Source organism: Osmia bicornis, chromosome 7, assembly GCF_907164935.1.
Source record: "Osmia bicornis bicornis chromosome 7, iOsmBic2.1, whole genome shotgun sequence".
NCBI classification, from domain to species: Eukaryota; Metazoa; Arthropoda; class Insecta; order Hymenoptera; family Megachilidae; genus Osmia; species Osmia bicornis.
The window spans coordinates 4342824-4356405 of record NC_060222.1 but is presented as its reverse complement, the minus strand read 5'-3'; positions in this window follow the sequence as shown (position 1 = coordinate 4356405).

Sequence of the window (13582 nt, the reverse complement as noted above, 5' to 3'; positions counted from 1 at the left end):
TATCAACTTTTCGTACTTTTCCTATCGAGACTCCGCTAATGACTCTTTTTAAATTCCCAAATGGTCCAGCCATTTTAAAATGCAATGGAAAGATGGTATCGCGCTACTTTACCAGGGCGAAGTTAAAATACCTTCGAAAGTACTAACTTTTTCGGGGAACGTTATACCAGGTTTTTGATTGATACTCGTGGTAAGTCTGGGATGAGGATCGAGTCACCGCGAAAAGGATTCAGAATCAATGGAAAGCTGTCATTTGCCGGTCGCGATCCCGTATCAGTTTCACCGTGCAAATCGCAAGGTGTTCATTCAAAAAAACCTACCCGATTGACGTACAAGCTTCGAAGCCAAAGTTATAAATAACGTTTCGCGTGACGAGCGTGCCTTTGCAGACGCGGGACCATTCATCAGCTACGCCCAACACGTGAACCCGCACCGATAACGACGCCATGAAAGGCGACCTGTCGAACGGACCGCGAATCGCTCTCGCCTTTTCTCCATCTGCCCTTTTGTCAACCCGCTAGAAAACACCGAATAAATAGAAAATAAATAGAACCGGCGAGTGTTTTAAACGGGAGGAAATTGTTTTCTTGCACCCCACTGAATATTCCAAAGGTTTGTTCCCTCTAATCCTTGCGTGTTTCTTTCGTATTAACCCTTTGGGTACTGAGTATTCTAGGTTTAAACATTCTGTATGTACGAAATAACATTTATATTTTTTTTTCCTTTTTATTTCATTTAATTTCTCAATTTATTTTTTAATTTATTTTTCCATTGTTTAATTCGATAACATGATGTGTAATTAGTAATACGCGCTGGTAACTTTTATTTGATTGAGAATAAGATATACAAGAAACATAGCAGTGAAAGGGTTAAACGAAGCAATAAAATAAGGTATTCGCAACGAATTCATTGTTTCTCGAGTAGGTTTTACGATTCATTCGTAGCCGAACAGCAGCTACTAATTTCAGTTGCTCGGAGCGTATCAGGCTAGCCGACAATTATAGCCCGTAAAACCGGCAGGGTTGTAAGGTCCTGGCAGGCATAACTCGCGGTTGCCGTGATAAAGTCGGGCGATAACAGTGTCCCGGCATGTGTGCACACGAAATCGGTAGGAAGAAAAGGGGGTGAAACGGGTAGGGGGTGGCAGGTAAACGTTTGTCTCCAACCGAAAGGCGTCGACCTACGTTTACCGGTGCCAGCGAAACACATCCAGGACACGCTAAGATTTTCGATATTTCGAAAATGATCCCGATAACGAGCTTTCGCGTATACCTGTTTCACCATTCTTGTTCCCGTGTTACTTTATCGGTCCCACGCACGAACGTTTCCGCACGAAATTGAAAAACGCCCGGCCGCAAAAGGAAACACGTCAACCATGAATTCCTACCCCATTGCCCGCGAGTTCCTTTTCTACTTTTCTCCTTTCTTCGGGCAAATTTCAAACTGAATTTTATCCAACAGCGGTACTTTGAATACTCGCTTTTGTTGTGTCAGACGATCCTCCTGAGTCAGATATTTTTCGTCCAGTTATACAGGATCGTCGAGAATAGATGTACATACATTTTAAATGCTCCGAATGGCAAGCGTTGGACGGCTTTGAAATAGAATATCACCGGATTTCAAATAACATTCGGAACGAATTTGAATCGTTGAACGTGTTTGCGAGTTAAACGAAGCTACCTGCTTAATTACATGTCTAGTTTGGAATTCAAAGTTTAACGAGCAGGTCGCGCAGAATCGAAAAGCTTCTATAGAAGCAGGGACAAAAGTAAACGCGTCTCTGCCTCGAACTCGATGACGATAAGGCATGAAATTAGTTTGCCAGAGACAAGTTTTCCGAAAGTTTGTTGAACAAGCGTCAAATTGCATCGGCTAACAAACTCGTTGCTTTCCGCTGTTCGAAAGGCTTTATACATTTCAATGAAATTTTGACAGCTTCTAATCTTCCCTTAACGTGAACGTAGAACTTCCTCTTATTAATCGCGAAAGGGGACATATTTTATTTATTACTCCTGATGAAATTTCCAAGTCGAGCATGTACGTAACTATCATGCCCCGCGTATTATCGCCAACATCAATATTTGTGTTTTATAGTTAAATATTTCTCAAGAACGCGTGCGGGAAATTTTGTTTCCTGGCTCTACTCCAGCCACATTTTTCCGCCTGGACTATACGTTACGGTTAAAATAATAAGCTTATATTTTCGGGGTCTTGAATACACGTAGGAGAAAAGATCGAAAAGGCAAGGATTAAAGAGAGGCTGGCTCGATGATAAACTGTAAACTCGTGCTCTTCATTTCTCTTATCGCAATTTTACTCACGTATGCGTTACAGCTATGCAACGAATTACTGGCGCGAAGAAACATCTGGTGCGAGCTTCGGATAACGCGATAGCTTGTAAAAATTCGATATGGGGAATGAAAGATACAAAGGTAAGTCGATTGTTAGTTACGCGAAATAAATGAACAATGGTAACGCGAGCGGTTGAACGTTTCAATTCGTATAAATTGATAACTTTGCGCGGCTAATTAGCTGCTGATATTAATAATCGCATATCTTTCATGGAAAATTGAAATTTACGTGAATGGGGGGCTTTCAATGGAATTAATTGCGGAGGAAAATATTGAATTTCATAGGGAAACACCTGAAACCGATGAATGATATTTCGTTATTTGCTTCGACCGGGCGAACTAGGTTGATCGGAAAGTTACATTCCAATAGATTTGTTCCGTGCGTGTCTGTCTATTAGCGCGTCGGTGAAACGAAACTTGCTGGTTGTCTCTTTGTCAAACAACGAACAATATTGGAGAAGTTGGATCCGGTCGGCTTCGGTTCTTCCTTTCGTATCCTCCCTTGTCCGAATGATGCTTCGAAGCATTACGCGGACATTTATCTTGTTAACGAATTGGCAAACTTTTGGAAACTCGGTTTGCCCAGATTTCTGCGTCAGATTATCGATTTCCCGTCTGCTATTGTTTCCTCCGTAATCAATCGTTGGACAGAAAAACATTGAAAATTTCATTCTTGCATGCGAGAGTACGAAACTCGAAACGTTTGCAGTGATCCTTAAAATTCATGCGACGTAAAATCTTTTTCCTTTGTCGAGTGAAACGCAGATTACCAGGAGGCAGGGATAAAAGTAATGTACATTCCAGCAACCTTTCGCTATTCTATCCGCGTGGAAAGCGATCATTTTTTATATTCCTGTCCTCTAAAAGATAACGTACTTACCCTCTGGCTTAAGGTAAGCCTCGAGTTAACAACCTTAGCTATTACTCGAGTACGATGGTACTTGGCCCTTGAAGGGTTCGTTCGTCGAGCACCCAAGCGCCGTCGGGTGTATGCTAACTGAAAATTAACGTGCCAACGAAACCTTTCGAATCAACGAGAATTTACGCTCGTTGAAAGTCGCGCACGCGTCACGACGCTTCCTCGCTCCTCGATCGTCGAGATTTCACACGAATCGAAAGCTATTAATTATAATCGAACAATATAAAGAAAATACGAGAGAAAGGAAGGCGGTTAAATAATTTCCCTTTGAACTTTCACCGCGAATCAACGAATTAAAGCATCGCACCTGTTGGCCCAGGGTGAGGCAAGTTGAACAACCGGTTGAAATTGTTTCAGGTTTCAAGTTTCGCGAACAATTTCCGGCGGATTCGAGCCGGTGATAAGCGTCGTCGGAGATAAAGTTTGCTCCAAGTTCAGGACGAAATGGTTCATTCCGCGGTAGCTTATCATTTTACTGGAAATCCAACGAGTTTCGAAATTCAGACGAATCGTAGTCGATATTTCAGTAAAAGCGAGCCATCAACGTAAGAAAAATCCTTTTCCATTAGAAAACGCAATTTCGAAAACGACGCGTTTGTTCCATCGATTCAACGGTGCCGTTTCCGCGAATTACCGTGTTAACGTTTATAACAAGCCGGGTACGAAACAATACTTTGTGCACGTTACGTGGTGTCGAACACTCGAGGCGAATTCACAGGTAACCTCGATAAACACCCTTCGAGTAAATCAGGGGTTGAAATCGAGGGGTTTACCACTTCTTTGTGGTAGCATTCGTTTGGCGATCAAAGTTGGAGGTTGAAGGTCTTCGAAATTATTCGAGCGCAAATTAGGTCGTAATTTAATATTCGTGTCAAACAAAATTTACGAAACACAATTCGCTCGATTTTCCAAGTATTATTCTACACGGTTCTACAATACAAGCTATCGATGTTTGTCATGAAACGCGATGTTTCGCACGGGGACCATTAATCATCAAGTTGGCACACGTTGACGGTGCATATTGTTTCGTATGTCAATATCATTTTCGATGCTAATGAACTCGCTCCTATATTAATTCATTGGTCTTTCTGTAGTTAACGCGAGCATCGTTAATTTACGTTGTTTCCTTCGTGGTTATTGAATTGCTAAAATTACTGCTTTTACTTTGATATTATTAACATTCGATGCAATATTTAGTGGGTCGCGTGAAAGCTGTTGAAAAATTTTAATATAATTTTTTGGATTAAATTGATTATTAAGTATTTCTATAAGTTCGTGATTTATTGAGTCAAATAAAAAATAAAATATCAGTGATATTAAGTAAAAATTGAAAAATAAATTTTGTCGTAATTACCAGATACATTATTTATTTTTATTTTACTCAGGATTATACTTTTGCAAATTTTTGCTTTGACACTTGGTCTCGAGACTCGGATGACGTTTCCGTTTCGTAGTTTCCTTTCGACGCCTGTTAGCATTCACGATTCATAAGTATAATACGTTTCGCGTTCGTTTGAGTTTGAATTGGCTGTGACAAAGGAAAATCCGAGTCGTTAACGAGCTATCTAACGTGCGACGAGGTCGGAACGGGATCCGTTTTCTTCGCTCGTCTCGTCCTCTCTTCATTTGTCTTGTTTTCCACTGTGTTGTGCCGACGGTGCTTATTGCAGGTCGAGCGGCCCAGTCGAGTGCTCACCTTTGTTCTCGATGTTATCCTTCCAGTCGAAATCCTTATTGTTCCGCCCAGTTTCTCGAGTACGCTTTGTGCCCCGGAACGGTCGGACAAGGGTGTTTTAATAAACGGAAACGAAATCAACGGGGAAGAATCGGCGGTTCTGGCTGCGTCTCGGATTCTTTCTCTCTCTTTCACTTGGTTTTACCGTCGACAAAACATTCCGTCGCGAAACAATGCGCTTCAAGAGGCATTGACAACGAAAGAATCTCTTTAGACGGTACGATGATCGTCACCGAGGCGATGCTGTACCTCTGAATTCGTCGTTGCCAAGGAACGTTTGTGCAATTTTTCGCGGTGAATGAAAACGTTTCTCTATCTCGTCTCGCGGGTTTCACTGGAAAAATTTCCCCAACAGACGTATAATATTCCTTTCTTCCTTTGCCCAAAGTCGCGTATCCTTTTGATTAATTTTCTATAGGCATCTGGACGTCGGTAAAACAAATATATATACCTATCATCCCTCGAACAACCCTCCGACTTCGTCCGCATTTTTCTCTCGGTCCTTTGCCCACTTTCTGGCTCCTCTCACAGCCACTCGACTCAATTGTGAATTTATCATTTTACGAATTTCTTCTTCACTGTTCTACCACTTTTAATCTCTTCTTCTGCTCTTCCTCTTTTTCTTGCCTCGCTGACACAACTACCTGTCGGCCGACAATACCTCTTTCGACTACGATTACGGATACACCGGTACTTCATATTTTTCAACTTTCCATCAGTTATAAGCTTCGCTACGAAATAATGTTGTATCACCCTGCATTCATATTTTCTCCCCTTGTACCGAACCCGAGGTTTTTCTTGTTATGCCACGGATATGGAATTATTCATCGTTTCGATGGGGTCAAAGTCGACCCTTTCATCCCCTACTTCGCTACCGAGTTTCTTACCATTCAGAACGTACTATATAGAGCTACTAAACGAAAATTGGACTATTTCATTAGGATCCATTTTAATTATAGAGAATCAGCTTTCCCTCGCTTTCAGTTTCGACGAAGGGTGCGTTTTAGAGTGTCCCTTGTATCTTTTTGCGAGGCACGTTAGCTTCTTCGATTGATGGTTTCAGGCGCCATTACACAGCCGTGTTTCAACAGACGACGAATTTATCCCGTTTTCCCGTCTTCTTCCGTCGTTACAGCCTTCCTCTCGACCGTTTGTCCAGCCGTGTTTCGTCGGAGGACCATTTATCGCGATCCTGCACCCCGATAGCCACTGCTCGCTTCTGTTTTCCTCCCTGTTTTCTACCCGATATTCTTCCTCCTTACCTCCGGCCATCAAGTCGGCCTTCTAAAAAATTGTTTTCCGATTCGACAACCGTCGAAGCATACGGCCAGCCGTGCGAATTCGTCTCCATTTTATCGTCGCTCGTCTATCTTTTCCCTCTCGATTCCTTTCGTCGCTTTCCCACAGCCTTCTTGCTCCAGAAAATTTCCATACAACCGTCGCCGTTCCCTTTGTTCGCCGCCTTTCATTTTATTCCCTCGCATCGCCTACGTTTCCCCTGGATTTCGTACTGTGCACTCGATCAGAAAGGAATCTCTCAAAAGGTTCCACGAATTTTTCCATTCCACGTTTCGTTCGATCGAATTCAGAGCGGTGTATTAATTATGCATGAAAAATTTTCAGAATCTCTGTTCGAATTTATAGTTCACAGCCGGCCTTTTGCGAGACTTGTCGTTTAAAAAGTTTCATCAGGTGCTAAACTGTTGTACGACGACAAGAAATCGAACGGAGTTGCGCCGATGGGAAGCGATTAAAAGCGAAGACGTAACAAGACGCAATCGATTAAATTCCCGTCAGCAGAATTACAACGTGCTCGGCGTAACGAGCGAGCAAAGGTATCTGTCGTTCGACGAGTTCGTCTCAAAATTGCCGTCCATTCATCAGCTGCCATTGCAGGAGACCGGGCTTCACCGGTCGCCTGTGTGCCGGTATTAATAATTAGAACGGATAAAGGGCTGTAATTGAATCAGTGCCTTAATTAAAAATCGCAATTAGTGTCTTCGCCGGGGATCCTGCCGGCCTACCTTACCTAAGCGAAATTGAATTAATATGCCGTCTGGCCCAGTGACGGCACTCAATGGTGTCGCTTAATGCCAGAATTACGCGCCGCTTGCGAAGGAAAGAGGGTGACGAGGGGGGAAAACAAAGGTGGAAAACCATTTCCGCGTCGCGAGCAGAAAAGAGGGAAAACGTGTCGGCCGAGATTTCACGCGACGGATCGTGCGTGTAAAAAACGTGATACGCTGCGAATGAATTATTCAAGATATCAAGCTTCAGTTATTTTTCATTTCGAATTAAAGGTGTAATTTTAGCGGGTTCCTCGAGTTTAAACGCGATTCGCGCTGTTGTTACAAGAGACGGGAGGGTCTGTTGGGAAAATTGCGGAAAGAAAAGTGGCACGGACGATGGAGGAAGAATGAAAGCAGAGAAAACGAATACGAACGGCGTAATGAAGACGAGAGTTAAATCCAGCACCGTTATTCCTTTTCGTCGTCCTCGCTGAGTCTTTAATCTTGAGCTTTGTGCCATTGTACAGAATTGTAATCCAACACTCGCGCGCTTTTCCTGCTCTAATTTGCTGCTTGCTTCTTCGAATTGCTCGTTTTCCCATTATTATACGCGGTATCTCGTTCAGATAGATTTATGCAAAAGTTATGTCAGTCTTTCAAAAATATCTAAACGCAACTAGGCCTGAGCAATTTATAATAGCGAGGAGTCGAAAGCGAACTCGAGTAGAGACTCTGATTTGTTTCAAAATCCAAGTTGGAAGTTCGAAGTCTGTTACAGAAGGAAGGAAGTTTACTCGAAACAAGCCTAATTGCTAATTACTGTCTCAGAGTGTGCACGAGTCTACCTAAGATTCAGAATGAAAATTTAATTAATACATAGCCTACCTTCGTTTTTAAATTTGTACCTTTTTCTATTTGAGCTTAGTAGGCGAACTAATTTCGAGATTATTTTTTCGTATTCGTTAATTAAGGATGCACTATTCGGAGAGTCCTCTTTTACGAACGGAGTGACCATTTCGCAGAGCATTTCCACGCTTTCCCGACCTCTTCAGCGTTACATTTCTTTGTTACAGTTCCCTGAAATTACAGTAAAATTTTCCCAGCGTAATTCCCTTGTTATTCGACAAGAGACACAGAGACATACGGTGCAGCGAGAATCTTTGCAACATGTTCGAAGGAATTTTCTCGTCTACTTTCTATGATATGCGCGTGTACGTTGTTCTCCGGTACGTTGCCAGTTATCATCCATCCTTTTTCCATAGAGAGATACATTCTCTTGGCCTCTCTTTCACGTTACCATGGAATATTGCGATTCTGTCGCGTTGCACGGGCCATTTTATTCCATTTCCCCAGTCGCTTCCCTCTCCAAGCTACACCCTTACCGTGCAAGCGCACCTTTGAATCTCCTTTTTCCTCTGACTGACAGTTCTACTTGACGCTTTTCTTGCCGACCCTCCGTTTTAATTACTATGCAGACGAGAATTGAAATTAGCCTCGCTGTAAGAGTACCTTTACCCGTGTTGCGACCGTCTCGAAATGCAATTAAAATAATAAAACATCGACGTCTTAAGAGCTACTACTGTAAACTGATCGATCGGCACGGAGCAAACAATTAAAAACTCTTCGATCGACTGATAGGTTAGCGAGAGCCGATAAGAAATATTGACATTCCAAACAGTGGCTGGCTTTGAGAGCATGAACCATCGAATCTAGTGGTTAAACAACTCCTTCTTCCGCTTTGCACTGTCTTCACTTGCCGATACAGTTAATCTCCTATGCAATCGATATCAATTTTCATTACCAAAGAATGATTTTTCCTCTCTTCGTTCAGTTAACGATAGAATAATCAGAGGAAGTGGAAACGCGTTCAAATGAGAAAACGGTGCTTAGCATAATACCCTGAGAATCTTGCATTGAAATGCATAACATGCTGCGTACGTTTTGTCGATGAGAATATCTTGTCGCAACTCGCGGAGCGTCAAGGGAAAAGGTATCTGAATGTCGCGGTACGGTGGAAAAACGAAGAGAAACGAGGAGGAAACGCGAGCTCCCTCGCATCAGCCCGTTAATTTATTAAATTAGCCAGACGCGAGATGGGACACTCGGAAGCGGAGAAAGGAAAGCGGATGTCGAGGTGGCACGTGTTCAAGTTTATCTCGAGGGTTGTTCGTTTCATTCGTGGCGTCGATTCGCGTCGTCCGTCAATTAAGGAAAAACGCGGAACAGCGAGGCAGAGCAATCTAATGCGTTGCTAGGTACACGCGGCTCGCGAGAAGAGCATGAAAACCCTTTGACGCCTCCGTACGTGTCGCAATTACACGGAACAAAACAGCCGGAGCCGCGTCTTTCTTTCGTTTCTCTGTTCACTCGTATCCTCTTTCCTCGTTTTTTGTTTTCACTCCCTCCCGCGTTGCCTTTTTGCCGGCTTCGAACAAAACATCGTCGAAAATTTGCGCGCACAAGAAGCTTTAAAACGCAACGAATTCCCGCCACCGCGTCGTTGCCTTTGTGCGCCTTCAAAGGGGAATTGCACGGCCGAAATTTCAATGAGCAGAGGCCCGGTACGGGCAGGGGTGCGCGCCTATACGCAACACCCTCCAGCTACCCTTAATTGTACGATGGTTACGGGAAGACCACAGCTTACGTGCTCGCGCGTTGATAATTCAACCCTCCTGACGCGTAGGTCGCTGCCAAAAGAGATGGAAAATGGGGAAGAAAAAGGGAAAGATCTGCAGTTCGCACCTTTGGCAATCGGTGGTAACCGATGGAAAACAAAAAGCCGGGCCAGAAAAATATGGGAAACACGCGGTCGAAATAAGGGCGGAAGAGCGAGGAGGGGCTTGAAAACGTTAGAAACGGAAAAATATCGTTTAGGTGGCTCTGTCGAAAACAGTTTTCGACCGGTGACTGGCGTTGGCCGTTAGCCAAACGAAGCTTTCACGAATGTACCGGGCGCAAAGCAGCGGCCGAAAACTGCGAACGATCCTGGATCGCGGAAGACGCGCGCGAACGGAAGCGAGCCAAAGCGTGCTACGAGTAGATGGGCGGGATAAAATAAAACGAGGGTGGTTCGCGACTCCGAGAAAATAGAAAGTTGCCACCGGAGAGCGTAAACATATAAATCTCGTTGACCGAGGGCGAGGCTAGGTTGGCTGCAATTGGAAGTTAACGCTCGTTCCGTTTCCCTTTACTCTTCCTTGCCTGTCCTTTAACCATGTTTTATCTGAAATCTCATTGTTTGCTTCACCCTCTCCCACTTTGACGCATCGATCACCGCCTAAGATAGCGAAGAATATTTTTAGATGAATTGGAAAATCTATTTTAAATCCCTGGATTCTTCTCAATTGAATCCGATCGCTTCGAGTGACGTTCATAGACTTCCTCCCTCGTCGAGTAATCGTTGTCGCGAGTATCTCCCCCCGTTGGCCCTTAGGGAACGCTCGGTAGGAAGATGCAAAGCACGGGAAGCTCGTGTGCGGCCATCGGGGTCGCGTGCGTCAAAGCAGCAGCAGTAGCAGCATGCGATTACGATCACAGTCCCCTTCCGGCGTTGATTTAATCGGTGCTGTTGTTCGTTGTGGCGAAAATACGCTGACCTAAATCGAGATTTCCCAGTGGGATCGTCGGGTTTGCTCCGACACCCCTTCTCCTAACGCTTCAGAAACGCAACGGGGAATAAATTTCGAACGGTACAGGTGAATTTGAATTACACTGCGATTCTACGCTGAAGTAACTCTTTCGATAGCCTTGCTTCTCAGCGATGGACCGCTCGGAAAGCGGGAAGCCTTGGAAATTACCCGCTTGATTTACCGTAACGTTGTTTCCCCTGGAAAAATGGCTTCTAAAGGAAATTATTCGTCGTGACGGGGGTATTGTACGTCCTGGCAACGTGTTGCGTTCACTCGTTTCGAGGCATTACCTGCTGTTTATAGGGGCGTTTGTTTAAAAATAACCGTGAAAGGAGTTTGCGGTGGCGATGCAGTAAAACAGACAACTTTCCATCCGGTGGAAAACCCTTACTGCTGTTGTAAGAGAAAATCGTTTCCATCTAACGATCGCGTGTTAACGAGGCTGATGACCCGCGGTTTTTGTCCCACAACTTCCTTGATAACGATTTTTGGAAGGTTTGCCTGTCGGCCGCTAGCGAGAAACGATCAGCCTCGAAGACACCTGGCGGCTGCCAAGCTAAACTTAAGGCGCCCAGAAAGACGAAGCACACCTCCAAATTGCACTTGAATATCCATCCTCTGTCTATTTATATTTTAACCATGGCACGTGCAACATTGTCGAAGCTGTTACATTGAACATCAGTTAGCCGTTTGCGGCGAAACGGTAATTTTCTCGCAATTTGCTGGAAAAAATATTAAATGCATCGCGAAGTGACTGGTGGATGCGGGATCGCTATTCGATCCGTGACGAGGATCTCTTTGAGGATAAAAGAAAATTCCTCGGGTGTCGTTCGTCGATTATCGGTCGATTTTCGATCGAGCCGTTGCCGGGGAAATAAAACCGGGACGTAATATAGAGATGCCATTGCGGCTGTTGGAATCGGGCTGTAAAAGACGAAGAAAGATAGCGACGGACGACATAAATGCGCTGCTTGCTTGCTATAGAACCGGGCATTATCTACGCGGACCGTTTAAGACCGTTATATAAAACACGTATTCATATTTCTTCCCTGTGGGAAACGCAGCCGCGACGCGATATATGATTCCCTGTATAAATCCCCGTAAACGGTTTTACAGCCGAAACTTGGATGCTTGTTTCTTGGATCCTAACGCGTTTCTAAACGAATCAAGAAATTAACGACTAATTATTATTCTTGCGTAATCGCGATTCCCCGCGATGTTTCTCCATTTCGAGCCAAGATCATTAGCGACTGCTGCTTCCTTCCTACTTGCCAAATTATCGCGTTCATCGATCGACGACTTTTATTTACGACCGGACGTGATAGGCGAGCCTAATTTGTCATCGACCGTTGCTCCGTCGTAAATTCGGCAATCTGGACCAGTAGCTCCCAAAGGGAAACTGGAAACACGAGGACGCGGAGGTGATTGCTAGGCTACAGAGGAAACTGGATTAATTTTAGCGGAGCTGGTCTTCTGACCGCTGTTTCGATAGTTGTAGACGCGTACCATTCGGGATACACAATAGCAACTAACTTCCCTGGAATACCAGATACATAAAAGAAGATATGGTCCTAGTTAGCGAACAGTTATTTGCAAGTTTTCCCTTCCGATAGAGGACGAGACTCTGTTGGAAAGGTGAGATAGACAAGAGACAAGCGAGGAAAGCATACCGCTTCGGGCCAAGTTTTTCAACTTGACGTCCAGAAACGAAGACCATACCAGCGAAAGGATCAACGAATAGAAAGAATGCAACATATATTTGTTCGTGCAACACCGCAGAAACCGTGTGTTGCCCTCGAGCTGCTTTCCGAAAGTTACAGCTAGCGGAGAGGCTCCGTAAACAGAGGTTAAAAGGTTCGGTAGAAGTACGCTGAAAAGGAGTGGCTTCGACTCCGCGTTGAACCAAGAAATACAGAGTGTGCCAAAACGAGTAGTACAACTCGAAATAAGGTGATTCTATGCCCTGGACGTTAAGTTGAGATCATAGAATAAATCTGTTTTTATAAAAAAAGCAACGTTTCCCTCGAATTTGAGGAAATTTCTTTGAAAAAACTAGGCGGATAAAAGTTTTTCAAGCTATTGCTGAGTGAAAATATTTTCTGGAGTGGCTACAAATTGGGAACAGGTTGGGTGCTCGTAAAATTTCGCGCATGTTATAATTAAGCGAGCATTAATTCTATTTGTACTCGGCTTAAGCACGGGGTAATCAACAGCCATTACACCTGCCCGCAATCGCGGAAACGTCATTAAAAATCAACGGCAACGTACGTGAGCGTAGCTAAAGAACGCTGCTATTTAATTGGAAAGCTGGCCACATCTGAAAGCCGATTCGTAGAGTCGTAAAGCATACAGAGTCGTATCACCGTAATGCTATGCGCCTGGAAAAGTGGTATAAACACGTATGCGGTCAGACATCGGAGCGGTAGAATTCACTCTGACCGCTTAGCTTAAGTAGAATGAGGCTACGGTTCGGTATTCGCGTCAGACGTAAAGCACGGTTGACGGATTAATTCTACCCGTAGATTTACTGCTTTTGAGGTAATTTGAAAGCTTCCAAATCCATAAAACAAAGAATCCTTTCGATTTTTGGTCATTTCTGAAAGAAGATTATTCGACTTGATTTAACTTAATTTAATTTAACTTAACTCGACTTAACTGAATTTAACTCCACTCAATCAGATCAACGAAACCCAATTCAATTCAACCCGATTCAATTTAACTCAACTCAACTCCACTTTTAATAAAGTTAAGTTAGCGAATTAACTTAATACTCTGCTGTCCGACTTGTACCCCAGCTCCGTTCTCTTTTACCGTCGGATTCCCTTTTACCAACATTGTCACTGTTGGCATTCGAGCAAAAGCAACGGCAAAATCAATCTTTATTTTCCGTACATCCTCTCCGAGGGCATCGTTCGTTCTCCGTGAAACCCCCATTGTAT